Genomic DNA, 25,988 nt, shown 5'->3' on the forward strand with positions numbered 1-25,988 from the left:
TCCACCCTTATGTGAGTTCTGAACTAAGGTCCAGACTTGCATGGCTAGTGCTTTCACCTGCTGAGTTGTCTTACTGGCTCTGCTTTTATATTTATTTATTTATTTATTTATTTATTTATTTATTTATTTATTTGGTGGTTTTTGCTAAGTAGCTCAGGCTGGGGCTCGAACAGAAGTTTTAGTTTAAGAACCATTTATAGTTCAGTAATTTTATCCTCCTCCCCTCCACAAGTCTTCTTGTCTAATAGTCATGGGTGAGCCTTGAGAAATGACTCAAAGCCAAAATAATGGGGTTTCCTTAATTATAGTTCCTCCTTTCTCTGGCTACAGGCCAAGCCCCAGTATCTTCCTTCGTTCTAAGGACGCCAGCTTCAACCCAGCTCTGCCAGATCCACGCTGATCTTCTGGTGATCATGTTGCAAATTGGACTCTCCTTACAATTTTCTACCTGTGAAATCGCTGTTCATTGCCCAGTTTCATCTCACGGTTCTGGATACCTCCAGCCCAGTGTGGTCCTCAGCGGAGGATTGACTCAGAATCCACAGTGACTAGCTTAAGTCGCTGCTTGTTCTTCCTGGGACACTCCCTCTTCACCAGAATCTGGACAGAGCCAGATGCACCCGCTTCTGTGAATTGGAGGAGCTCTCATGATTAGCCTGTCTTGCAGGCTCTGAGGGGACCCTCCTTTGTAGAAGGCACACACAGAAAATTAGACCAGGTTATAATTTTGTTGGTCATAGTTTATGAAGCCTAAACCCAGAATTGGGCCCTGGCAAGTGTAGGCTGTTCACTGAAAAATGGAATACAACATATGGGAATTAGACCAAACTATAAAAGTCACCAGCGTTGATAGCATGTCCTTCCAATAGCTTGAAGAAAATAAGTATGACACACTAATAATGTTAAACAATTACTAATGGCTATTAAATAGTTACGATGTCAGGATTGGGTGATGTTATATTATCTCATTTATTCCTCATAAAAGGTTTCCTTCTAAAAGCCAGGAGAGAAAAAACAGTCACTATACACACTCAGTAATGACATTAATAGAAATAATAGTTGCATATGTGTTGCATTGCACGTTGCCTTATATACATTGGCCCTGAGTTGCATATATTCTCTCTTCTCATTTTTAAACGAGCCGTACAGTTAAGACTTATTATTACCTGACAGTAGGCTAGTTCTGATAATGGCCCTCCTGATGTGTCCATATACTGTGTGAGCTCCTCCCCTTAAATGTAGGCGGGGCTTAGCAGCATACTATTAACTAAAGGATGTGATAAAAGTGATGGGCCATAACTTCTTTGATCGGGGTACAAAGGACTGTTAACCTCGGTCTTGCTGGCATTTTCTCTCTGGCCTTCCTGCTTACACTGATGAAGTAAGCTGCCCTGTTACATCATGATCCATAAAATCTCTGAGGCAAGGTTCAGAGATGTCCTAAAGATGGAGGCCGGCTGTCCACATTTCCTGAGGAACTAAGGCTTCATGGTAAATTCTGTGAGGAACTTAACCCTGCCAGAGACTAAGCAAGCGAGCCAAGAAGTAAGAGGCACAGAATCACCTCAACTTTAGGAGCGATCCAGAGCCAGAGGACACAGCAAAGCAGCATGAGCAGCACAAAGAAACTATGAAATAATAATTGTTGTTTTAAGCTACTAAATCGTAGGGTGATTAGTGTATACAGCAAAAGATAGCGAATACACATTTCTCTTTGGAAATGAGAAACCGAAGCTTAGGGAGATGAATCAATTTTCCCAAAGTCACAGTTATGGTTTGTAAACGGCAGAACCAAAATCATGAGTGAATATGGCGTGTGTGTTAGAGTCAAGATACTATTACTTCAAGCCTGGAATGGCGGTGCATACCTTCAGTCCCAGTACTTGAAGAGCTAAGGCAGGAGGATTGCCGTTAAGCTGGAGAATAGCCTGGGTGAGACCTACAGGGTGAGACCAGGTCTCAAACAAAACAAAGTAAGAAAAGGCCAGGTTAAAATTTACTTTCTTGTAAGGTTCCATGTGACTGGGACCTGAGAGTCCTAGAAGGCATTCTGCTCGGAGAGATCTTTGGAAAGTAGCCATGTTTCCAGGAAACGCTCTTGCACGCATGTAAAACAGGGATGGACAAAAGTTTAAATGGCGCTAAGTACTTTGCTTGGTCCACTCCCTGCTGTTGAAGAATAGCTGATCCACCCATAGATTTCATGATAGTAACCAGGGACCCCTTTCAATAGCACAATGGCCACACTATGAGCTAACCCTTTATTTTATAAGTAAGCACACTATTTTACCTGTCACGTGCAGTTCTGGCAGAAGGGGCACGCCATTTTTCTTGAGGACAAAAATGAATGTTTACTAATAAGGCATGGTATGGCATTTAAAAGTCACAGGCACTCTGGAACAAGAAAGCGACTGTGTTCTGCACGTGAGAACAGCCCCTCCCATAGACTCCCCTTCCCCTTCTTGTCCATGAAACAGCCTTGAACTTTGAACTACAGCGCCTGGCTCCAGCCCGGAAAACAGCTTGGCCCTTCCACATACTAGAAATTCTTCAGCATGGGATGGTACAATCTTCTCCCTGTGTTCAGCCACAGTTTACTTTGGTAAAGAAGACATGTTCTTGGGTTGACTGAATGATCAGCTGCCAGACCAGTAGGTTTTGAACTCGGGGAGGGTTTCCCAGAGGTGACGGAACAGGAGTGCCAAAGGCTGCAGCCTCCTGTAGCTGGTGGCAGACACTGTATTTATGTCCACTCTTATGCAAGCCGGTATAAAGTCCACAGACAGCACTGGGAGGGGCAGGCCCCCAAGCTGGCTCAGTACCCATGGGCTTCCGGTAAGTATCCTAGCTTTCCTTACCTTCTCCTCTCAGGCCTGCTCTCTTCCCTTTCTCTCTCCTTCTTCCTTCCCTCTTTCTCCTCCCCAACTCCCTCTTGTCTTTCTATCCCTTCCTCCTTGTTAGCCTCTACCGTCTGAGATCCCTACCTCAGGAAACCACCTCTTAGCAGGTCATCTTGGCTTGCCTCCAACTGCTGGTGGCAGGTAACTCTGGCCCTTGTCGGCTTTCAGAGTGATTTACTTCCCTAAGCCATTTGGAGCTGGAATTGTGTCTAGAAGTGGGGGTGGGAGAGTTGAAGAATTCCACAGGCAAGAAATAGAGCTATCCCAAGTGGGATTTTGCTCCTTTAGACCAAACAAACAAACAAAAACAAACAAATAAAAAAACAAAAAACCACAAACAAACAAACAAACAAACAAACCTGACTTGGATGTTGTCCCCCTTGGAACATGACACTGTAGAAAGAAGGCAGAAGGAAACAGCACCAGTGTCTGTGAAGGCCCCGGGGCATACGAAAGTACTCCTCAGATATTGGGGTGCCACACCAAACCCTCCATTCTCCACTCAGTCAGTGTTTATGAAAGATATGTTTGCCTCTACCACACCTGCCATCATGGTCTGAATCAAGAGGTTCCGGACAGACAGCACCTGCGTGGCCTACACTGGCAGCTACATAACCACAAAGCTGCAACCAGCAGCTCCAGGGCTGGAGCTTCCTAAGGCCGTGGGGGCTGCGGTGTGGGAGGTACACAGCTCTGGGAGGAAAAGGAGACCTGGTGGGGTTATGACGGTACCTTGTGTGCATAAAATCGAAACGCAGGGTTCAAACAAGACTCTCCCTGGTACTGCATAGTTTTGATAACACAACTTTTTGTTATTTCAAAGTATATGTCTTTTCATTGGCTAGTTTTTGTTTTTCAAGGCAGGGTTTCTCTGTCTTGCCTGTCCTGGAACTTGTATAGACCAGGCTAGCTTCGAACTCATAGAGATCAATCTACTTCTGTCTCCAAGTATTGGGATTACAAGTGTGTGCCACTACACCCTGAAAAGTTTGTATCTTGTGGCCTTCTTTATTTAAAGTTTTCCCTCTTGCTGTTCATCTGCATTTATTTTAAATGTTCTCCTGTTTTACAGAGGGGAATGACAGAAGAAGATGTGTAGCAATGGCCAAAAGCACTCAGGAAAACCTTGTTCTTAGTGGTTGAACTAATGAGTGGCTGACCTCTGTGGCAATTATCCACCAACTTTTGTGGCAGCAGTTGGAGCCCCCAAACTTAGATGGCGAGTCCCCTAATGAGACTGGCCTAATTCTATGTTCTGGATGGCACCTAGTCACCGTGGCTGTGCTAGAGCCATTATTACCCAAAGCACCATAATAATGGCCAGGCCCTCCTATGACGTTATTGTTTCCTATCTGCTAGGACATTAATTGCCTTCTAACTTGCTCTAAAATTGGTAGTGCGGCACACCGCCAAGGCTAGACAGAAGGAGGCTGCTAGCGACACATGAAAAGGCTGTGTAAAAGGATGTGTGGCTGTTGCACTCTCACCGGGCAGCTTCCTATTTGCACATGTTACTTCATGTGTTATGAGATGTCTTATCAGGTCCTGAGTCTTGCCTTCTATCTTACCGTGGTCAGTGCATGGTCTTTCCTTCGGTGAAATGATTCAGATATCTCTGAAGTTATTTTGGCTTTTCCACTTTCCTTTTATGGATTTTCTATGAGTCACTGAATTGAATGGGAGGTTATTTCTAAATTGGAAGGTGAGGATGAGAGAAAGGGAAAGAAGGTTCCGGAAGATAACTAGGAAAAAAAAACACCTTATTGCTATGCATAGTTACTGGAGGAATAATTTCCGCTTAGTTTGATGATAGAAATGTGCAGTTGATTTAAATTCAACTAAAAATATAGGTTAGAAAATAGGCAGCTTCCCCACCCCCAATAACAAGCTGTACAGTTTTAGATTATGGTTAGCTTGCTCTGCAAAGGGTAGAAGGTTAATAAATAGAAGAGATATGGGGCAATGAGTTACAGCAAAAAGGCAGGGGCAAAGTACAAAATTTCCAAAGTCCACTCCTGGTTCCACAGGAAGGCCTTCAACATGAGGCCTTGTATCTGAGAGTACAGGCCTCCTTAAATTTATCACCACAGGTTTGCATATTCCAGGTGAAGTTGTAGAGAAGGCATATTTAAATTTGACTTAGAAACTGAAAGGGTAATCAGGCCAGCATTTTCTTATTTAGGAGCCGGAAAAGTGGTAGGAATGAAAAAGAAAAGCAGAGAAAGCTAATGATGAATGTATTTCTAGGAGCAGAGAGTTTTTATAGCAACACCAGATTTCTCAAAAATGCCTACTGGGATTTGTACCCAAATGAATAAGAAATGCTCTTATTCTCGTGTATTGTACCAAGTGAGGGGAATAAAAAAAAAAACTCTGCAATTCATTCAATGGTTCTAATTTAGACTGCTAGGAATAGGAGAGGTAGAGAGGGAGGGAAAGGAGCAAGAGGAGGAAGGAGGGAGGGGGGTAGACGTTAATATCAGCCTTAGGAATAGGACAGGGAGAGAAGGCGGTAGGAGGAAGGAACTAAGGGACAGAAGAGAGAGAGAGAGAGAGAGAGGGAGGGAGGGAAGGAGGGAGGGAGGGAGGGAGGGAGGGAGAGAGAGAGAGAGAGAGAGAGAGAGAGAGAGAGAGAGAGAGAGAGAGAGAGAGAGAGAGAGAGATTGAGATTGATTTGGGGGGGGGGCGCGGACGTTAGTATCTGCCAGACAGCTAGTAATGCTATTTAAGAATTGCTGAACTTAAAAGTCAAGTACTGTAAGGAAGGGGTGGGGGGCGAAATTCTCGTTTCCAAAGCACCATAAGGGTAAGTCGCTGCACGTTTATTCAAAACTTGCTGATGGTTTATTTGGTCACTTGGCAGATCCAGGAGAGTGGGTCTGGAAGCTGGAGAACTCTCACTATGACAGACAGTTCAGTTTCTGGACGGTATTTATAATCGCAATGGAAGCAGACTGCTGCTTCAGAAAGGGCCGCGCTTTGCCCTAACCTGAAGCTTGGAGACTACCGGAAAGAACTTCAAGGAAACTTCAAGAAAACACGAGTCAATTTTTCATCTATGAAATACCTTTCTGCTGAGGAATTAGACCGTTCTTAAACACAACCTCTGAAGTCGGTGTTTTGCAAACGCTACCACCGTAAGCTGGCAGAGATGCTTCCCCTTGTAGGAAGAGAACAGGAGAAGGAAGAGTTTACAGCGCCAGCCCCACAACAAAGAGTTAACCCTTCCCGGTAACCTCGGACGTGAGCGTCTGCCCCTTCTTCGCTTTCTACTGCGCAACCAAACTGTGCACAGGGCTTGAACCAACCGCGGCCATCACACCCCTTGTCAGTTAAGCTAACAGACACTGTCAGTAGCCTATCATAACTCCGAACTGCCCAATCATCAACCAATTACAACTAAAGCTTGATCTAGGCCGGTCCAGGTCCGGGCGGGGGCGAAGACCCCGTCCAGGAAAAGGGGCGGTACAGAGACGATGACGGGCAGAAATTGTCAACCAATCGTAGCAGAGAGCCGCCGCCCCTCCATCCAATGGATAAGTTGGAAGTGTGGTATGGGGCGGGCCTGTTGTCATGGGGGAGGTGGTGGCGCTTAGTGGCTACTGGCGGCGGAGGTAGATAGAGTGTGAGGCGCCGGAGTTGTGCAGGGCCAGCGGCAGGTGAGTGCGGGCGAGGCGGGACTGAGGTGCGGAGGCGGTAGCTGGCCGGAAACTCTAGCTTTGCGTTCCGAAGGCAGAGGCCGCGGGCCGGGGCTGCGGGCCGGGTCGCGTCGGGGCCGGGCGCGGCGCGGCGGGAGAGCGACTGGTTTCCTGCCGACGGAGTTCTAGTCGGGAAGGTAGGTTGGTACGGGACCCCGGCGGGCCAGGCCGGGAGGTCCCCTGGGCAAACCAGCGGCTCGGTCCGGAGGTCAGTGACGGGAGGCCGGCGTGTGCTCGGCTTCCCGAAGAGACCGAGCGCCTGGGGTGTGCGAGCGGGGGCCACCCGGAGCGAGCGGCCCTGGGGCCGGAGAGACGAGGGGCTCCCGGGGCTTCTCGGTGTGCTGGGAGCCGTAGGGACCGAGAGAACTGGGAGTGGCCCCTGTCGGAGAGAGGTGGGGAGACCCAGGGAGGCCGGGGTCCGGGGTGACACGGAGCGGAGGAAAGGCACCTAGTGGGGTGCGAACCCCCCCCCCCGAAGGGCAGCAGCGGTCGGAGGAGGAAGGGTCTGCGGGGTGGAGACCTTGAACTAACTGCTGGGGTGGGACCGCCGCGCCCTGCCCCCCACAGCGGGTCTGGAACTGGAGTCGGGACTGAAGACCCTCAGAGTGAAGGCTTCGAGCGTTAGGAGTTGGGATCTGAGACTAGGGTAAGGGTTCAGCGGGAAAGTGGAAGTTCCCCTAAGCAAAAAGGGATGGAGGTAAGAGGGGAAGAGTAATTTCCCTGGAGGAAGGGAGTTAGTTAGATCTGGGGAAACTTGCCCGGCCGTGGGTGAGTGGTCTTGTGGAAGCTGGCCAGGACAGCTGATTAACAATGGTACCAGAGAGGGTTTCCGAAAAAGAGGAGAAATTAATTCTACAAATATGCCAACCAGGACCAGCCACGCTGCCCTTAAAAGCAAGGTTAAAGTGTCTTGGAGGCTAGGGCTTTAGAAGTTACTTTTAGAATGACAGCGAAAATACTGGAAAATAAGGACATCAACAGAATGGGGAATTTGAGAGGAAAAGGGGAGGAGTAGCTGAACTAAAGGAGTGAACCTGTGACTTGATCAGAAAGGGGATATTCATCAACTGGATAGGCATGCCCTGCTAAACTGAAAATAAAAATTCTTTGGACCATCATTCACCTGGCAATACTAACAGTTTTCATGGGGTTTAAATCGTATTTGTTTATTTATTCATTCATTCATTTTTGAGACAGGGTCTCATTCTGCAGCCATGACTGTTTTTTATTTAGTCCAGGAGAGCCTTGAACTCAGACTCTGCCTCTGTCTCCTGAGTGCTGGAATCATAGGCATTTCAAAACAATTTAGGTATTTGTAGAACTTTTGGAATAGTGACTGGTGCAGAACTCAGGACTGGATTGTTACACAGAAAGATCTGAGATTTTAAACGCAGTTGCATTCTGGCTTGGTACTGTTTAGTTTGCTCCACCTTAGGCTTCTGATTCAGTAGGCCTAGGGTGGGGTCCAAGAATTTGTAGTTATCTAAAGAGATGCTTTATGTTCTTCAAGGGATCATACTCTGAGAACACCTTGCTTTAATGAAAAACAGTAGTAATCAGTAACCTTAAAATACCGGGTATCTGCCCGTCTTGCTGAAGGGATAATAGAAGCAAATTATTGAGGGGGGGGATTGAGAGAACATCTTATTACCACGGGTATCCCCCCAGTACTGTGAATGATACTCTACCTCACACTCACTAGGCATGGGCTCTGTCACTGAGTGCTACTGCTCCAATCCCAGAATATTTTTTTACTTTCTTTTTAAAATTGGATTATGATTACTTAGTAATTTATTGTACCATTACTGTACCACCAGCATTGAAAGTAAGACAGGATACACTAGTCTTGCATTTGGTGAAGAAAAATATTCTTTAGGGAAGCTTCTTGTACCCATATGTTTTAGGTCACAATGTAAAATATATTTCTTACAAACTTCAGAGAAGTTTGACAAACTGGCATTATGCAGTGTGGCAGACGCAACCCTTCAATAATAATGGACCAAGTTATTTATCTTTGTTTTATGGTAGTTCTCGGGTGGTGATAGTCAGTTTGATCTTGTCTATTGTATTGTGCTTCTGATTCTGTGGAACTCTTGGATGTTGAGAGCCTTTGGCATGAGTACTTAAGAGGAAGTCAAGGCACAGAGACTGCTGTTTCTCAGATGGCTTCATGTTTACCAGTGTTTCTTTCTTTAACCATTGTACTGTAAAAGACACATGTACAGACATACTAACATCAAGCAACTAACGTATGAAAGATAAACAAACACAAAATAAACATTTCAAGAGAGAAAAGATAGCTTATTTTTAGAGACTAATCTCAGCACCTCTGAGACAGGAGGATTGCTGGAAGATAGTGGCCAGATTGGGCCTGAGAATGAGATCAGTCTTCAAAAACCAAGTTGGAGGTTGGGTGGGGAAAGAGAAGGAGCACAGATGGGGTAGAAGCTTAACCACTGTGGCACTTGTTTGCTGTAAAGGAGCTTTTGTCTTGGTGGGTTTTAATTTCCCCGAGTGAACTAGGTTCATTGTACTTTGTAAGCCTAACTTGCTTGAGGAACCTAAATGTAATTTGCAGTAGGCATTTAAAGCTGTAATAAGTGTGAGTGTTTTGAGCTACTCTTGGGTTAGTTTTTCCTCTAGAAAACCAGACAGCTGCCAGGCATGATGGTGCACAATTATAATTCAGACACTTGGGAGGATGAAGCAGGGGAATTGATGTTAGTGGAAGGCTAGCCTGGGTCACATAGCAAACCCTTCTCTCTTTCTTTTCTTTTTTGTTTGTTTTTTGAAACAGGGTTTCTCTGTGTAGCCCTGCCTGTTCTGGGACTGGCTCTGTAGACCAGGCTAACCTGGAATTCAAGAACTCACCTGCCTCTGCCTCCTGAGTACCGGAGTTGAAGGCATGTACTACCTCACCTGGTGAGCCATTTTCTCAAACAACAGCAACAATAACAGCAAAAACAAAGCAAAATTGAAAGCTAGATGACTTATTTTCAAACTAGATGGAATTGATTTAGTTCTGTTTTTATGGCTATAAGAATAAAGAAGGCAGTTTGAAAACTGAAAAAGGTGATCCTTGCAGTTCCCTTTAAAAAATCTTTAATCCAGAGGATTATGTAACCTTTCATTAATGTTTTATGAAATTGTGAAGAAATATTGCTGCAGCTTTGTATCAATATTTTTTTTAGTTCCCCCCCTTTTAAATTCTATTTCAGATGGTTCCAAACTAAAATTTTGATTCCAAAAAAATTCTAAATAGAAGGCCAGAAAACAACCATTTTATGTTTGATTTCAAAAATAGTCTCTTCACAAAATAAATTTACTATTTGGGGGTTGGGGTGGTGTGGACAAACTTCCAAAAATATTCAGTTTTTTACATTGACTTAAATGCAGTATTCCTACCACTAGTGTGATTGTCCTTTAAGTCTTTGTATGTTTGTGTAGAGCTGTACTAACGGATGGGAAAATTAAAGTCTTAAGTGTGGAGAAAAATGCAAAAGTTCTTTTAATGTTGGACGTTGAACACTTAGATTACTTGCTTTAATAACTGGACTTTAATCAGTAATTGTATTATTCACCCATAATTTAATCATACTTATCTAGAAATAGCTTTGATCGCTCAACTTATTTTACAATGAAATTTATTAATCTGACATTGAATAAATGATAGATTCTAAATCCCAAAGAAAGAGACTCACTTTCACTTATCAAGGCTTATTTGGACAAGTGATTTTTAAATGTAGTTTTAATTAGTAGTAGTTAATTATTTGATTTTCTATTTCAGGTAGGTCTTTCCCTCCATTATAATAGCTTCTGTTCCGCCTTTTCTGCCGCCTTGTCTCAGCTGCTCATACCACAAATCCTTGTAAATGTTGGTGCCTGAGAATCCAGTTTGTAAAAGCACAAGCTCCCTCTATCAGAAAAGATTCTGTAGTAAATTTACCAACTTTTTTTTTTTTTTTTTTTTTTTTTTTTTTTGGTTTTTCGAGACAGGGTTTCTCTGTGGCTTTGGAGCCTGTCCTGGAACTAGCTCTGTAGACCAGGCTGGTCTCGAACTCACAGAGATCCACCTGCCTCTGCCTCCCAAGTGCTGGGATTAAAGGCGTGCGCCACCACCGCCCGATTTACCAACTTTTTGAAAACTATTTTGGTCAATAAAGTACTTGAGAAGCTTTTTAAAGTTTATTATTAGAAATTTTGATTTTGTAGCATATTTTGAATTTAATCACTAGGTGAAGAAATACTCTACAAGGTTTTAGGATATATATTCAGAAGTAAGACCCAGGGGAGAGGGATTTTGTATATAGTTTGTACAAACTGTGCACTTTGAAATCTTGATGGAAAAGGAGGGCTGAAATTAAGGGAGAATGAGAATCCTGGCATGCTCAAGGAAGAGTCTGGAGGATTTGCAGGAAGTGTGGCGAGAGGAGCGAGCGTTGGCAGTTTTCCTGGGGTGACATATGTAAAGGGGGGCGATCCTATTTGCAGCTTTCTGCATGGACTCATTCTTAGTGCTCTCCAGTTTCTGCTGCTTCCCGGAACTCTTTTGTTTTCTTCCACTCGGGAAATAATGCTAGGGTGCAAGTAAATAGACTGAGGTTTGGAGGCCTGGACGATGAGACCCTGGGCAGTGCCGTCTAGATTTATTGCTTCCCTTATCTCTTAGTGCTGGTGATATAACCCAGAGCCTTGAGTATGCTAGGCAGCACTGATACAGCCTTACCTCAGCCATGTGAATTTATAAGAAGTCTCAGGATTAACCAAGGAACTTTTGTGTTAGCCATTAATATTCAGTGACTTCCCCTTTCTCTCCACCAAAAGCTTAATCTCTTTACTTTTTTTTTTGTTATATTTTTAAATTGTGTATTTGTGTGCAGACTTGGCAACAAGTTTCTTACTGGACAAGACATTTCATTGTTTCTGTTTTGTTTTTGAAGTACTGGAGATCAAAACCAGGGCCTCACACACACTAAGCAAATATTCTACTATTGAGCTGTACCCTATACCTCTCTTCACTTGTTTGTTGCTACCTTATGCTTTTATTTCTTTTTCTTATTTTTGTTAATTATTTTTTGAGGTGCTGGAAGTTAAACTCATGGCTTTGTATGTGCAAGGCAAATGTTAAACACTGAGATTTAGTTCTAGCCCTAAAGGTACTTAGGATGATTCCTGGGCATCTTTTAAATTTTTTAAACTTTATTTATTTATTCTTTTGTTTTTCAAGATAGGGTTTCTCTGTAGCTTTGGAGCCTGTCCTCTCTCTGTAGACCAGGCTGGCCTTGAACTCACAGAGATCCTCCTGCCTCTGCCTCTCTGAGTGCTGGGATTAAAGGCTTTACTACTACTATTTTCATTTTTTATATGTATGAGTGATTTGTTTATATAATATGGGCACTGTGTATGTCTGGTACCCTCAGAGGTCAGAAGAGGACATTAGATCCCTTGGAACTGGAATTACAGATGGTCTGAGCCACCGTGTGGGTGCTGGGAATTGAACTTAGGATTTCTGGAAGAATGACACGTGCTCTTAAATGTGGAGTCACCTCTCTAGCACCCCCACCACCAGCATTATTGCTCTTTAGTATAAGAATGTGTTAAAGTCTGGAGATACTGTTGCGCGCCTTTATGCCCAGCACTCGGGAGGCAGAGGCAGGCAGAGGCCAACCTGGTCTACAAAGCAAGTGCCAGGAAACTTGCTGTTTGGAAACCCCCCGCCCCCAAGACTGTATTACTTACTTTCCTCACCACTGTGACAAATTCCCAGAAAGAAGGAACTGAAGGGAGGAGGGGTTCATTTGTAGTTTGTAGCTTAAAGGGAGATATAGTTCATCATGGCAGGGATGGCATGGTGGCTGGGGCTCCATCTATAGCAGAAAGAACCTGTGTTGTAACTTGTTATATCTTGTCAGATTGTGAAGCAGAGAGCTTGGACTGGAACTGGGGTTAACCTGTATAGTCCTCAAGACCTACTGCCTACCCATTTCCTTCAACAAGGCCCCATTTTCTAAAGGTTCTACAATGTACCCCAAATAGCACTGCTTGGATGCCAAGTGTTGAAGCATAGAGCCTTAGGGACATTTTACATCCAAACTGCAACATTTTTTTTTTTAATCCTTGTTCCCTATAGACTCAGGTACTATCTTATAATATGAAACACATTTAGTTCAACCTTAAGAGTCTACATAATTGTGATAGTATCAACAGTTACTAAAGTCCAAAGCCCATATGTTGACAGAAGTGTCTGTCCTGCCTGGTACCGCAGCCATTCAGTTCCAAAGAAACACACAGAGGCTTACATTAATTATAAACTGGTTGGCCTATTAGCTCAGGCTTCTTATTAACTCATATCTTTAACCCATAATTCTTGTCTGTGTTAGCCATGTTACTTGGTACCTTTTATCAGTGAGGCATTCTCATCTTGCATCCTCTGTGTCTGGGTGATGACAGCAGACTGAGCCTTTCTCTTCCCAGAATTCTCCTATTCTGGTCACCCCACCTGTACTTCCTGACTGGCTACTGGTTTGTTGTAAGGAGGGAGGCTGCTTGTTGGTTCCTGGCTGCTTGGCCTCGAAATAATCACACAGAAACCATATTATTTAAATCACTACTTGGCCTATTAGCTCTAACTTCTTATTGGCTATCTCTTACATCTTAATTTAACACATTTCCATTAATCTTGTCACATGGCAGTGGCTTACTGGGTAAAGTTCCAGTGTCTCTCTGACTTCGCCCTTCTTTCTCCCAGCATACAGCCTAGCTTTGCCCACCTAGTTTTGTTCTTCCCTACCATAGGCTCAAAGCATTTCTTTATTCATTAACCAATGAAAGCAACACATAGACAGAAGGACCTCCCACACCACTGGTGAATCAGCATTTTATTAAACCAACACAAGTGACAAATCTTTACAGGGTACAAGACCATTGTCCCACATCACTTTTTAAAGTAAGAACTCTGGCCGGGCCGTGGTGGCGCATGCCTTTAATCCCAGTACTTGGGAGGCAGAGGCAGGTGGATCTCTGTGAGTTCGAGACCAGCCTGGTCTACAAGAGCTAGTTCCAGGACAGGTTCCAAAACCACAGAGAAACCCTGTCTCGAAAAAAACCAAAAAAAAAAATAATAATAATAATAATAAAGTAAGAACTCTGAGTCTAATCTCCTTTGTTTAACTTTTTTCCTGATCATTATCTATAACAAATTGTAACCAACACTCTAAACAATCCATTCATCTGTTGTCAGAGGCTGTTGTTTGTTCCCGGCCGCTCAGACTCGAAATAACCACACAGAAACTGTATTATTTGCAATACTGTTTGGCCAATAGTTTATACATCTTTCTAGCTAGCTCTTATATCTTAAAGTAACCCATTTCTTTTAATCTATGTATTACCATGTGGCTGTGGCTTACTGGCAAGATTCCGGTGCATCTGTCTCCTGTGGTGGCCACATGGTGTCCCCTTGACTTCACCTTCTTTTTCCCAGCATTCAATTTGGTTTTCCTGCCTATCACAGGCCAAAGCAGCTTCTTTATTCAATAAAAGCAACACATATACAGAAGGACTTCCCACAGTCCCTTCTGATACTTAAGGCAAACTCTTAACTGTGAGCACCTACAGAATAAAAATAGGTTGCATACTTCCATTGCACAGTGGAGGAATGAAGTTAGCATGAAGAAATTGACTGAAGTAAGACTAAAACTCATCAGGGCAAACTACAAATCCTGTAACTTTATATCTGGCTTCTGGGTTTGGAATTGTGTACTCCATTGGATTGGAGCTCTGCCCTTAGTTCTGTCACCTGTAGTACATGTGGCCTTTCTCTAGAGCTGGCTCTTCTCAGTACCTGTATGTAGTCAGATTTTCCTTTGGGCAGTCATCTCCCAAATAATGACTGAGACTAATTATAATTAATTATGAAAACATATCCTATAGCTTACTCTTGTTCCTAACTAGTTCTTATAACTTAAATTAACCCATTTGTATTAATCTACATTTTGCCACGTGGTGTTAACCTCTCTTCCATCTGGCACCTCCTGTTTCCTCTCTGTGTCTCCTGGCATCTCCTTTCTTCTTCCCAGAGCTTTCTTTTCCCAGAAGTTCTACTATACCTCCTGCTAGCTATTGGCCATTCAGCTGTTTATTATAGCAGTCATAGCAGTGCATCTTCACACAGTGCAGATACCCACAACACCTGTAGCTTTCCTAGTAACTCCTAAATACTAGGTTTCCATTGCAATTTAGGCTTCACCCTCAAAGTGTCACATATCACCTTTTCAGGGCCTCACAGAGAGAGCCTTCTCTATTTACATATTGCCTGGCCTCATTGTCCCCCTCCCTCCTGGAACCTTAGTACAAGCATGCCTCCAAAATCAGCACCACCTGGATGGTGCCAGATTCTGTTGCCAGCTCAGCGTGTAGCTTGGTTTCCACATGTCATAGTTGTAGTAGTCTCTGAGTACCTGGGTGGATGAGTCCTAAGTGGCCCTGTTGGATCAGGGCAACACTGCTCCGACACTCTGTTCAAACACCCCCTCCCCCTTTCTAGGCACTCTTCTTCTTAACTGAAGATTTTCCAAAGGAGTTTCCACTGTTACACCTCAGAGCTTCCTGTGGGTGGGCTCTTGCAAAAGCGTACTGAAAATTCTTTTTCTTCAGTATGATCAGTTTAATAACTGATAATGGACATTTGTCCATATTCACCTCGTATGCAGCCATAAATGTTCTCGTGCTTTTCTCCTTGTCAGACTAAATACTTTTTCATGTCTTTCTGCTCCATTTTGGCTTAGCAGTTTCACTGAAAACCTAGTTGAAGGCAATCAGCAATAAACATGCCACAGCCCATATACTATGCTGTGCTGAAATTTTCTCTGCAATCTCACTCAAATTAATCAGGATATAGAATATAGCCAGATTTTTTTTCCAGAATGTAACATGAATTGGACCTGTAGCTCAATTCCTTTTATCTTTTTCTCCCTCAAAATTTCATGAGTCTTTACTGTCTGCATATCCAATGACATTCTGTTTTTCCATACAATAGAACCTGTTAAGCTCTATTGACAGCATTCCAAGACTTCTTTGGCTCGCTGATTTGAACTCTTTTCCACATTCTTTCCACAAGTTAGTTTCAAAGACCCATGAACCGCACAGTCAGGCTTATTACAGCAACAGCCCCATTCCTGGTACCAATTTTCTGTGTTAGTTAACCTTTGTCACTCTGGAAAACTAAGGTAGGAGAGATTCATTTTTGAGTCATGGTTTAGTGGGAATGCAGTCCATCTTGTCAGGGAAAGCATGGCTGCTAGGACTCTGTCCATGGTGATTGGTGCTTTTGGCATGACTTGTTGCATCTAGGTAGACCAGGAATAGAGAGAGAACTTGGCCTGGAAATGAGGCTAAACCTACCCCTAGAAACATAACATCATCCAGCTAGGCTGGACCTCCTAAAAGTGGAACAATTTCCAAAAACAGTGCCACCATCTGGCTACCAACAGTTTAACATGAGCCAGTGAGCAGTGAATTCATCCAGAACACATTGTAGTTTTTGGTATTCCTTAATTAAGATAAATCCCCCTGTTTCCTTCTTAAAACAAAAAATCAAATCTGGAATCTTACAGAGCCACAGATTAGCCTGGTTATTACGGAGGCTTATCTGTGTCTGCCATATAGTAAAACTTGAAAAGATGTGACTTGTGTTTAGATGAAACACGATAAAATGGGCAAAATCCTAGTTTTATAACTGTATAAACAAATTCTCTGTATCTTATTAATTTATGGATTGGGTAGTTTATTAACTCCCAAACTCAGTTTTTTTTTCTGTCTATAAAATTGAATCTGTTCTATACTCATTACTAGACTTTTTTTTTTTTTTTTTTTTGGTTTTTCAAGACAGGGTTTCCCTGTGGCTTTGGAGCCTGTCCTGGAACTAGCTCTTGTAGACCAGGCTGGTCTTGAACTCCCAGAGATCCGCCTGCCTCTGCCTCCCGAGTGCTGGGATTAAAGGCGTGCGCCACCACCGCCCGGCTCATTACTAGATTTTTGTTGATAAATAAAGGAGAGGCATTTTGTAATTGCCTTGTTTGTGGTAAGCATTGAATACATGATATTGGTAAGTTGTTATAATCAAAACAACTTTAGACTTGCAGACTTCTCTTTGTAAGGTGGGCTAGTATCCCAGATAATGTAATTATATACTCTTTGGCAGTTAGGAAAAAGTGGACTTTAGCATTTTACATATGAAGCTGGAGATGGATAGTAGTTAAGAACACACACTGCTTTTGTGAAGGACCAGAGTTTGGTCCCTATGTCAGGCAGCTCATTACCTCCTGTAACTCTAGCTCTAGGGGATCCAGCTTTCTTTTGGCCTCTATGGGTGCTGCACTCATATATAAACATTCATAGATGACAAACACATGTACACAACTAAAAATGAAATTTTCTTTTCTTTTTTTTTTTTGATTTTTCTTTCGAGACAGGGTTTCTCTGTGGTTTTGGAGCCTGTCCTGGAGCTAGCTCTTGTAAACCAGGCTGGTCTCGAACTCACAGAGATCCGCCTGCCTCTGCCTCCCAAGTGCTGGGATTAAAGGCGTGCGCCACCACCGCCCGGCTAAAAATGAAATCTTTAAAAAAGAAAACTTACATTTTAAAGCACTTAACTGTTGTCTTGTGGTTTTGGCACTTTTGTTGACTTGGACTATAAAACTCAAGGCAAATTAGGCCAGTATTTTATTGTGTAGTTAGAGACTGACTCTAACTTATAACCAGATCTTCTTCCAAATAAGTAAGTTTTTGATAACAATGGGAAGGAAATATTAGCTCTCTTTTCAGAGAAAAAGCTCAACATTATATTAATGACTTTATTAATGTCATTGCTTTTATTGCATGATTTCATAAGTAAATGGTTTTATTTACTTGCTTGTTTTAAACAGAGTTTTGCTCTGTAGCCCTGCTGGTCTGGTACTTACTGTTTAGTCCAGGCTGCCCTTGAACTCTGTAGCACTTTTCCTGTCTCAGCATTCCGGGGTCTGGGACAATTAGATAAACATACATAAAAAGTTGCACTGGGACCCTTCCTACCTATACACAAAAATTACCTCAAAATAGGTCATAAATGGTAGAAAATATGAAAATATATAATATATAGAGATGTGTTATGAGAATATGTAATACAGAAAATGTATAGAAAATTCTCTATAGATGGTAGAAAAGATTTGCAAATTGTGTCTGGTAAGAGACATATCCATAACATATAAAGAAATTTTATAACTCATAACAATGAAAAAACAATTCACTTTTAAAAGATAATCAATCCATTGATAGAATCCAAATAGACACATTTCTTCAAAGATACAAAAGACCAATAAGCATATTAAAAATTATTAACATTATTAGCCATCAGAGAAATGCAATCTGCTTGGCATATATTAGACTGTCTATCTACTTAGCATTTGTAAGAGTGGTCTTACACATAGTGGCACACACCTGCTTGTAATCGAAGTTCTAGGGAGGCTGGGGAAATAAGTTCAGCCTGGGCAGTGTAGTGTGACCTACAGTGTAGTAGTAAAACAAAAAATAAATACTACTATTCAGTGGTAGTCTTGCATGGATGAGGCCCTGGGCTTAATCCCCAACATGGCAGGGAGGACGGAACAGTAACAAGCACAGGTGAGGATGTGAAGAACCTGGGCCCTTTAGCTGACTGTCTGTGATGGGGCATAATTGTAATCCCCAGACTTGGGAGGTGGAGGGAGGAGGATAAGGAATTCACGGTCAGCCTCTGCAATATAGTAGAGTTGAAGGGCAGCTGGGCAGCATGAGAGTCTGTCTTAAGGCCCTCTGCACATATCTTACAGATGTGTAGCTTGGTTTTGTGTGGGAGCAGGGGTTGTCCGTTACCTGTTTTTGGGACCCTTTTCTCCCCCCAAGTTGCCTTTCTGGGGTTAATAGGAGAGGAGGTGCCTAGTCTCACTGCAATTTGATATACCATGGCTGGTTAATACCCATGAGAGGCCTGCACTTTTCTGAAGAGAAACTGAGGAGTGAATTGCCGGGGTTGGGTGGGGGGGAGAACTGCTGTTGGAATGTAAAAACCAAACAAACAAACGAAAATAAGTACAAAAAAACACCAAAAGGAAAAGAAAAGAAAGAAATTGAAATTTCTATTCTCATTGCCCGTGGGAATGTGAATGATGCAACTGCTTTCTAAAGCTCCACAGGGTGAGACCTGCGAGACCACTCGATGGGTAAAGCACTTGCCGCACAAGCCTGACACCTGGGTTCTATCCCTGGAGCCCACATAAATATCTCCAGAAGGAAACAACCAACACACACACAAAACCAAAACCCTTACCATATAATCCAACTATACTACTACTAGATACATACCCAATAGAAATAAAAATACATGTCTGCACAAAAATTTATATAGTGGAGCCAAAGAGATTTTGCTACTCTTTGCTACAAAGAGTATTTGCTACTCAGGGCTGGAGAGATGACTCAATGGTTAGCATTACTTGCTGCTGTTGCCCAGGGCTCAGGTTTGGTTCCAGCACCCACATTAGGCATTTACAACTGTTAACTCAGTTCCAGGATACCCATTGTCCTCTGACCTCTGTGGTGACCTGCATGCACATGTACACATAAACTCATGCAGACACACACATAAATTAAAATAAAAATCTTTAAAAAGTGCTTGATGCTCTTCCAGAGTTCTGTCCGCAGCAGCCACTGTAGGCAGTTCATAACTGCCTATAATTCTAGTTCCAGGGACAGATGTGCTCCCTGACTTCCTTGGGCTAAAAATAGGAGCAGTGGGTCTGATAAATGACACAGTGGAGAATGGCACTTGCCCTGGAAGCCTGACAGTCAGTCTAGTTTGATCTTAGGAACTCGTGTAAACGTGGAAAGAAAACTGACTTCACAAAGTTGTCCTCTGACCTTTGTGTGCACATCCTGACACGTGTGCTCCCACACGTCCTATACAGGCAAATAGCAAACTTTTTCTTTCTTTCTTTTTTTTTTAAAGTAAAATATGGACTGAGGAGATAGCTCATCAGTGGTAGAGTACTGACCTAGTATTTGTGAGGCGTAAGAGTTGATCTCTAGTACTATCGAGAAAAGAAAAAAATAAATACCTTTCAACATGTGAGATTTACTTGGCATTTTGAAGGAAATCTTTGTTTGTAGAACTCTCTTCTTGAATTAGAGTTAAGAATATATTTATCATATATTATTAAAAGTACACATACATACATATTTGTGTGTGTATATATGTTATAAAATATATATAGCTTTTTTTTGTAGTGCTGGGGATCAAATCCAGGGCCTTGTACATTTTAGGCAAGTGTTCTATCACTGAACTATGTTCTCACTGCTAAATGGGAGATTTAGTGTTTTCCATATGATTTTTTTTAAAGATGATTGTATTTTTTACATGTATGGGTGTTTTGTTTGCACATTGGATTTTGCACCATGTGCGTGGAGTGCCTGTGCAGGACTGAAGAGGGTGTCAAATCTCCTGAGACTGGAGCTTCAGTCAGTTGTGAGCTGCCATGTGAATACTGAGAATCTCTCCAGCCCTGAATGAATATTATTTAAAATATTTGCTACCATAATGGGGAGAAAGTAGTAACTGATTTTTGAATTTTGTGTATATTTGATGAATTCAACATTGTCGATCATTCAGTGATAGAGCCTGAGCTTAACCTGGGTTCAATCTTCAGCTCCAAAAATATAAAATAAGAAAATAAGATCATTAACCTTTAAGTATTTCCTTTTTAGTGATGGAAACAGCCACTTTTCTAAAAAAACTAAATCAGTCTAATCTGTAATTACAGTGTAAATATTTGTCCCTATATCCACAGACAAGCAAAGTCTTCACACCTCATCAAGGACATTTCTCCTTGCAATAAATGGAGAGCATTACAGAAAAACAAAACCAATCAAAATGCACAGCTGTATAGTCCAGTTCCAGCTTTCATATCTGCAACACAACTCCTGTGCCTGAGGCTCAGAGGACCATTATAAAAAGGGGGTGTACATGTTTGTGTGTGTGTGTGTGCATATGTACGAAGGCCAGAAGTACATGCTAGGTATCTCATTATTTACTCTCTACTGTATTTAAACATTTTTAATTTTTTTTTTTTTTTTTGGTTTTTCGAGACAGGGTTTCTCTGGTTTTGGAGCCTGTCCTGGAACTAGCTCTTGTAGACCAGGCTGGTCTCGAACTCACAGAGATCTGCCTGCCTCTGCCTCCCGAGTGCTGGGATTAAAGGCATGCGCCACCACATTTTTAAATTTTCATTTTATTTTGTGCATATGGGTATTTTGTGTATGTCTGTGTACCACATGCATGCCTGGTGCTGGTGGAGGACAGAAGAGGATGTTGAATTGCCTACAACTGAAGTTACTGATAGTTGTGAGTACTGGGTGCTGGGAATCGAACCTGGATCCTCTGGAAGAGCTGCTAGTACTCTTAACCACTGAGCCATCTCTCCAGTCCCGTCCCTTCCATCCCTTACTCCATTTTTGAGACAGGGTCTTATGAATCTGGAACACCTTAATTCTGCTACACTGGCTGGCCAGCATACCCTAGGGGTCCTCCTGTTTTACCTCCTCAGTGCTTAGTCCTCTCAACAACCCATACAAGTTGCTCTTTTATCTTTATCTTCCAGTTAAAAACTGAGGTATCGAGAATAAACAATTTCCCAAGATTGCAGCGTAAGTGGTGGAAACAAGAATTCACATTTAATTTGCCCCCAGACCTCAGACTCTTAACTTTCAGTGTTAAACTGCTTCAATTCAATTTTGCCTTCTTTTTAGAACGTATCCTTCTGTGATAGTGATGGCTTAAACTTAAGTTGCTATTTAAGAATATACAGTGAGGGGTTGGGGAGATGGCTTATTGGGCGTCGTGCGTGCTGTGCAAGCATAAGTACCTAAGTCCAGCTCTTCAACACCCATGTTGTATGGGGTGTGTTCCTGTAACCCCAATATTGGTGGTTCTAGCCAGGCAGATCCCTGGAGCTCCCTGCCCATCTAGTCTAGCCAAAATGATTCAGTAAGAGACCCTGAGTTCTCCAGTGATTTCTGGGAGTTGTTTTATTGTTTTTCTTTACACCTATTTATTTTGTGTGTGGCTGTGGACACAAGTGTAGATGCATCTCCACACATGTGAAGGGCAGAGGATAACATAAAAACGTCAGTTCTTGCATTGGCACAGGAGACCACTTCCTAAATATAGCCCCAGTAGCACAGATACTGAGAGCAACAATTAATAAATGGGACCTCCTGAAACTGAGAAGCTTCTGTAAAGCAAAGGACATGGTCAACAAGACAAAACGGCAACCTACAGATTGGGAAAAGATCTTCACCAACCCCACATTGGGTAGATGACTGATCTCCAAAATATACAAAGAACTCAAGAAACTTGACTTCAAAAGAACAAATAATTCAATAAAAATGGGGTACAGAACTAAACATGAACTCTCCACAGACGAATCTCAAATGGCTGAAAGACACTTAAGGAAATGCTCAACATCCTTAGTCATCAGAGAAATGCAAATCAAAACAAGTCTGAGATTCCATCTTAACACCTGTCAGAATGGTCAAGATAAAAGCCATTGATGACAGCTTATGCTGGAGAGGATGTAGGATAAGGTAACCACTCCTCCAATACTGGTAGTAGTGCAAACTTGTACAGCTGCTTTGGGAATCGATATTTCTCAGAAAATTAGGAAACAATCTACCTCAAGACCCAGCAATACTGCTGTTTGGTATATACCCAAAGGATGCTTAATCATACCATAAGAACATTTGTTCAACTATGTTCATAGCAGCATTATTTGTAATAGCTAGAACCTGGAAACAGTCTAGATGCCCCTCAACCGAAGAATGGTTAGATAAAGAAAATGTACATTTACATAATGGAGTACCACACAGTAGTAAAAATAACGATATCTTGAAATTTGCATGCAAATGGATGGATCTAGAAAAAAAAATATATTCAGTAAGGTAACCCAGAAAGACAAATATAATATGTACTCACTCATAAATGGCTTCTAGACATAAAGTAAAGAAAAAAAACAACCTACAGCCCACAACCCTACACAACCTAGACAACAAAGAGGACCCTAAGAGAGACATACATGGATCTACATAGGAAAGAGAAAAAGACAAGATCTCCTGAGTAAATTGGGAGCATGGGGGTCACAGGAGAGGGTAGAAGGGGAGGAGGAGGAATGGAGGGGAGCAGAGTAATATATAGCTCAAAAAAAAAAAAAAAAGTCAGTTCTTTCTACCATGTGGGTCCCAGGGATAGAACTCGGGTTCTTACATTTGGCAGCAAGTATTCTTGCCTACTGAACCATCTGTTTGTGCCCCTCCCAAGTTACTTTTTTCAAGCCACAGCTCTAGGCAATGTTGGTATTTTTGTTTGTTTTTGTTTTTAAAACCATGTCTCCCCAGTCTGGATGTAGTTGTGTGCCACTATATCCTGTTCCTCACTCTTTATGAAGTGTCCTACCCTAACCTCTGTAGATTTCTCTATCTTATGTGGAGTACTCTAAATTCCTGTTTCTCCAAAGAAGCCAAACTCCCACCGCCACACCTGTTTGTTGCCACATAGGCTCCTGGGTTCCGCCCGCTTTTTCTTTATAGTCCACCACAGTCCAAAAGGTATTACTTTTTTGAGACTTACTTATTTTTTTGTTTGTTTGTTTTGAGACAGGGTCTCACTATGTTTATCTGGAGCTTGCTCTGTAGACCAGGCTAGCCTCAGACTCAGAGATCTGCCTGCCTCTGCCTCCTGAGTGCTGGAATTTAAGGCATGAGGTACCACCATCCAGCTTATTGGACACAATTTTATATACAGTTTTATTTGGGAAATTTTACTATGTAATCTTGACTGGAAACCTTTATAATCTTTCAAATCCACATCTATAAAATTAGAAGTATAGCCTTATCTCAGTATTATGAATGTATATGCATATATAATTTTTTACAACAATGCCTGTTGTATAGTAGGTGACATATATCTATATCTAATCTATATCTATGTATATGGCAGCTCTTACATTTTCTCTGTGTGCACTGGTTGTCCTGAAACTCACTTTGTAGACAAGGCTGGCCTTAAACTCAGAGATCCACCTGCCTCTGCTTCCTGAGTGCTGGGATTAAAGGTGTACGCCAACACAGCCTGGCTAGCTCTTGCATTTTCAAGTAGGTTCCATTGTTCCTTATTGGTTTTCTGTTTAGATGGCTGTATAGTAATTCCAAAATACTTGTTTATTGATCGTCACCATTTCTGCCAGCATGTTTGAGAATTTTGGGTGAGACAGTTAAATAATTTTAGTTTATACCCTAACAATCTTAAGTTAGAGGTTTGTCATGGTAAATTGCAAATTTTAAAAACTGCCAACTTGCTTTATTCTTTGAATTTACCAGTAGTATTTTAAGAAATAAGCAATAGACTTGGGAGGCAGAGGCAGGCGGATCTCTGTGAGTTCGAGACCAGCCTGGTCTACAAGAGCTAGTTCCAGGACAGGCTCCAAAACCACAGAGAAACTCTGTCTCGAAAAACCAAAAAAAAAATAAATAAATAAATAAAGAAATAAGCAATAGATATTCTTTAAGCTCTGTTACACATCTTCCCATTGAAATAACTGAAATTCATATGTACAATGTCATAGAAAATCATTATAAAAGTTGTAATGGAGTGAAATAGGAGAAAGTCATGTGAGAGTGTGCATGAAGCAGTATTGAAGGTGGTACTTAGGACATAGGTGTGGCCTTAGGCAACCGTGATTGTTATGGGAAACAAAAAGGAGGGATGAAAACTTCACCCAGGAATTCAGAAGCTTTTATGTTTAGATAGGGGTGATTTGAGACCTAGGGTGTCACCATATAGCTCAGACTGACCTGGAACTCTCTATGCTTCCCAGCTGACTCGTGATCCTCCCACCTCTGAGTAAACCAAGACCTGGGATACAGACATGAATAATGCCTGGAATAGAAAGGGTTTTTATTGCATTATCAGATTTATCAATTAAATTACTTAATCTCTTTTCCTAAATTTGGATTCAAATGAGGAGAGATGAATTTTTAAACTATTATCTAGTATTGTGATTTAGGAAAGGCAGAATGTATTTTTCTCCCCTTTAGAGAGGTGTCTATGATTGAGCTTTCTGATAAATTATCCTACTTGCTTATTTCTTCAGCTGAAATAATAAGACATAGGATTTCTCTTTTCCTATTACATCAAACCCAGAATGGGCCCTTAGCTTTATTTTTGTTTTATGCTGTAAGTTGCTGTGTGCATATAAGTTCTTGGAACCATGAGGGTGTTTGTATCAAGTCAGAAACAGCGTAATACTTTTTAGAAGGTGAAGTTGATCTGCTAGTGAGGAATAAAAACAATTCAATATGCTACCCTATATCATATATTTGTTCGTAGAAAAAATGAACTTCAAATAAATGTTTGTCAGAGGGTGAGTGACTGCACAAGAGCAGAGGTACTGTGGGAGCTAGAGACATGACCTAGCAGTCTAGAACACTGGCTGTTCTTCTTTAGCTCCAGGAGACCTAACAACTTCTTAGGTCTCCTTGGGCACCAGGCTCTCATGAGGTGCACAGGCATACATGCAGACAAAGCACCCATGTACATAATTTTTATTGTTGTTTTTTTTGAGACAAGGTTTCTCTGAAGCTTTGGGGATACATAAAATTTTTTTAAAGTAGGTGTGTGTGTGTGTGTGTGTGTGTGTGTTTGTATAAAAGAGTACAGGTACTTTGATTAAACTGAGGTCTTAGAAGATTCTTTTTGTCTTCACTCTCTCCATCCCTCTTTCCTCCTCCCCCCTCTTCTTCTCCCCACTTTCTTTCAGCAGTTTTGCATGGTTAAATAATAGATAATTATTTTGGGCTATACTTCTATAATGGACCCCAACAGACAAGGCTCTTAAAAAAAGTCCCTTTATAGTCATGCTGCACATGTAGAAGTCAGAGGACAATTTGGGGGGGGTCAGTTGTCTCCACCATTTGAGTCCCAGGGATCAAACTCAGGATGGCAGCTTGGCAGCAAGTATATTTGCCCCCAGAGCCACCTTGCCACCCTCAGTGACACCTTTTCAGGGTGTGTGATGGATGCGGGCTGGGGGCAGGTGCTCTGCCACAGCGCTGCTTCCCAGGCCAGTGTCTTGTCAGTTTCCCCTTAAACTGCTAAGATTTTTTAAAAAGTATTAACTGTTTACCAGAATTTATGGTAGATTTTAGGAATTTTTTGGTTCTCTAAAAGATTCATTAGAATTCTGATTCAGAGTATCTCAGCTATTAAAGGTAATTAGATACTTTTGTCTGGGTTATTCCTAAAATTTTCTTTATTTTTCAGATTTTAAATGTT

General features: G+C 42.0%; 1 protein-coding gene across 9 annotated transcripts in view; it reads left to right on the forward strand.

Annotated features, from left to right (window-relative positions):
- Nucleotides 1-6,475: 6,475 nt before the first annotated feature.
- The window catches only part of Numb (NUMB endocytic adaptor protein), a 129,418-nt gene continuing 109,905 nt past the window's right edge, over nucleotides 6,476-25,988 (forward strand). For 6 of the 9 annotated variants that reach the window (XM_057782222.1, XM_057782223.1, XM_057782220.1 and 3 more), the window contains exon 1: nucleotides 6,570-6,735. The gene's annotated coding sequence lies outside the window, so the exon portion shown is untranslated. The other 3 variants (XM_057782221.1, XM_057782225.1, XM_057782224.1) reach the window with 3 other exon arrangements.

Source organism: Chionomys nivalis, chromosome 10, assembly GCF_950005125.1.
Source record: "Chionomys nivalis chromosome 10, mChiNiv1.1, whole genome shotgun sequence".
Taxonomy (NCBI): domain Eukaryota; kingdom Metazoa; phylum Chordata; class Mammalia; order Rodentia; family Cricetidae; genus Chionomys; species Chionomys nivalis.